The following is a 3,596-nucleotide window of genomic DNA, read 5'->3' on the forward strand; positions in this document are numbered from 1 at the left end:
AATTAATAATAATTAAGCTAGAAACAACACATATCTAATTTTCAAAGAATTATACTGTGACGTTTTCAAGAAAAGAGACTTTAAACTTCAATCGCGATTTCCCAAAAGTCGTCAAAAGTAACATACGACAATCATTTGTTCAAGCGACGATATGGGAATCAACAAAATGTTGCAGAGAACTGTAAAAATATACAGGTGCAACTTATGTATAAAAGGATGTATGCGTTTTAATGTAAGTCTTTTTAATTGCACTTTTAATTCATCTTTGTTCTCTTTTAAGTCTACTTCATGGCACTCATTACCATATCTTTTTAAATAATGCAGTATAAAATAGTAAATTTGTACGGGGGTACAATGCCATTTTTTCGAATAACGCAAATTTTTCTCCATGAGTATGGAATTAATTTTGTATACACATCTCGGTGCCAAGTTCCGGTCCTCTGCAATAAACACCTCCAGAGATATCCAGCATAGAAAAATCAATTTGCATGGGAGTTGCCACACCACCTTTTCCCATAACTCTAATTTTTTTCCATGAGTATGGGATTAGTTTCACATACATACATACATATGTATTTCCATACCAAGCTTGAGTACTTTACCCCAAACATTTGAAGAGATATGCAATATGAAACTTTCAGTCAGTATGGGAGGTGCTACGCCTCTTTTAAAAAAACGTCAATTTTTCTCCGTGAGTATGAATATGTTTTCACACAGTGTTGGCAAAATGTTAATCTGATTAACGTTTAAAAATTAACGATTAAAATGTTAATCGCGTTTGACGATTAAATTTAATTAATCGTAATCAACTGTACGATTAACTTGCTTTGTGTAATCACCAAACCTCAATCAAATTAAGAGTTAATGATTCAAAATTATTTTTTTTAATCGCGGTTACAATTAACTGTTTAGTCAGATTAAAATTAATAATGATAAACTGTAATAAGATTGAATTTAATCGAATTAACTAATTGATTAAAAATCAATCGATTAGTGCCAACATTGATTTCACATACATATCTCTATATCAAGTTCCAGATCTCTCCCACAAATACTTCCAGAGATATGTATGTAATACGAAAATTCCAATTTGTATGGGAGGGGCCTTAAGTTATCGGAATTACTTTCAGTCTAAGACCATCCTTGCGAAATCCGTAGTAAGTGTACCAAATTTCGTTCTGATCGGGAAACCGGTTAAGGAAGTAGCCAATTTTTCAATCCAGGTCATAAACCATCTGTGGACAAAATTTCATTTTCAAACAGGTGGTAATTCTTAAAAAACGTAGCCTATTTTCCAATCTAGGTCATAAGCTATGTGTGTGAAAACTTTCACTCAAATCAGTTCAGTCATTTCCGCATATTAATTAAGTTAAACTTTCCTAACAGGTGGAAACTCTTAAAAAAAAGTAGCCTATTTTCCAATCTAGGTCATAAGCTATCTGTGGGCTAATTTTGATGCAAATCCGTTCAGTCGTTTCCGCGTATTAATTTCATTAAACTTTTTTAACAGGTAGCAACTCTTAAGAAAAGTAGCCTATTCTCCAATCTAGGTCATAAGCTATCTGTGGCCCAATTTTGATGCAAATCCGTTCAGTAATTCTCTCATATTAAATAAATTAAACTTTTTTAACAGGTGGCAACTCTTAAAAAAAGAAGCCTATTGTCCAATCTGGCCCATAAGCTATCTCTGTACAAAATTCCATGCAAATCCGTTCAGTCGTTTCCGCGTGATGGTTTCCCAAACATCCACACTGTCACATTTATAATATTAGTAAGATTACCTCCTCTAACTACTAGACTAGAACAATACAAACACATGCTGAGACGTCTTTCGGAGAAGAGGCAGAGTTATGTACTTCGGCGATCAATTGAATAAGATATTCGAAAAAAATGTATGGCTACAGCAAGAACCATGTTGTGGAAAGTCCACTCGTCGAAAAGTTCCCGGAAGAAAATAATTCCTTGAACACGGAAATATTTGGCATCCTGATTTGGAAGAAAAGTATGTGGGGCAACTGGCAGGCTTCGGATAGTTTTTTTTTAGTTAAAAGCTCATTCAGAAGCTACAAATCGCCCAGTTATAAGTTTAGGAGACCACTTTTTAATTTTTTAACTCACTCGGTGACCGTTTGTTAGTGAAGTGGAACCAAGAACACTTTTAATTTTGGCAATCATGAAAAAATTGCGTATACTTTGAAGAAATGGGTGAAATAAAATTTTTTATATTTTTTTTTATTATTTTATTGTTGCATGGAAACTCAACCGTAAGAAAACAAAAGCTAAATGAAATTTTTTACTTGTATTTCTAAACAAATTTGGAATAAAACGAAAAAAAATGATCGCAAAAAAAGTTGACTTCCTTCGCAGTCGGTAGGATTCGAACCTACGCTCCCAGAGGGAATCTGATTTCTAGTCAGACGCCTTAACCGCTCGGCCACGACTGCTTGCTGACATACTACTACCGAAATGCAAGCAAACCACGGAGCAAAATGGCACGAACTACTTATAGGTAAAGAAACAGAAGAAAACAGCAAAAAGCATTGCTACTTACATGAATAAATTAACATAAGACGAAAAAATACTCTTAATTGGTTTCCATAAATTTAGAGATACAATAAAAAAATTATAAAATTTATAAAAAGTAAGTTTTATGCTGCGAAAGCGCTGGCCCTCTGCAATGTGGTAATGTAGGTAAATATACATGTATGTATGTATGTTAGTATGCATGCTGTAGTAAATAAATATAAATATGTATAGATTTGTTGTTATTGTGCACGTCAGTCGTAAATAAGCCCCATGTGGTGGTGTGAGAGCTAATCGCTGACGTTTATACAAACATTAAAGATTAGATAAAAATGCACTTGAAATTTTAAATTTAAATTCTAAATGAATTAAGGGCATTTAAATGGATTGGAGGATGGCAACCGGGGATTTCTTTTTTAATTTTTTTAATGACTTGAAGATATCTATTATTTAATTAGTGACGTAGCGCGTGTTCGAATAAAATGTCAAGTGCTGATAAGAAGCCGGTAAATATAAAAATTTACAAGAAATAAGTAAAATAAAACAAATGAAAATATGTATTTATGTATATAAAATAAATTAAGATAAATAAAAAAAGATAATATAGAACAAAAACAAATATATTAATATAAATAAAGAGGTAATTGTGAAGTGCACAGGAAACAAAAAAAAAAGTATTCGCATTGTTTGTTAGTAATTTGCTAGCAACACATGACAATTGCCAACATACTATAATGACTTTGCTTTGCACTCTAACATTGTTAACACTTCATTAACGCTTTGTGGCAAAGCAAAAAGTGCCATGGAATTGATGGCAATATTATTACCTCGCTGGCTGGCAATCTTTCAATGCCACTGTGGCATTGTGAAAATGTTGCATGGAATGTGTTACTGGTGACACTTGAGGATGACGATGTTGGATGTTGGCCGTAGCAACAATAATGCTAGTGCAACTAGCAATGCAAAAAGTGCTTTGCGGCTTTTGTGGCAATCGCTTGTGATTATAAAGTGGGTTCACCACTGGTTTACTGGTTGGCTAGCTAGATATCCAGCTCTGGCTCCATGGTTGATTG

The 3,596-nt window shown here is 33.5% G+C and overlaps 1 non-coding gene across 1 annotated transcript; it reads right to left on the bottom strand.

Moving 5' to 3' along the window:
• Positions 1–2,362: 2,362 nt before the first annotated feature.
• Trnas-aga lies at positions 2,363–2,444 on the bottom strand. Its single transcript has one exon. It is a non-coding gene; the product is annotated as a tRNA-Ser (tRNA).
• Positions 2,445–3,596: the final 1,152 nt, after the last annotated feature.

The sequence above is a fragment of the Rhagoletis pomonella genome, unplaced genomic scaffold (genome assembly GCF_013731165.1).
Source record: "Rhagoletis pomonella isolate Grant_MI unplaced genomic scaffold, Rhpom_1.0 Rhpom_scaffold_00005, whole genome shotgun sequence".
NCBI lineage: Eukaryota > Metazoa > Arthropoda > Insecta > Diptera > Tephritidae > Rhagoletis > Rhagoletis pomonella.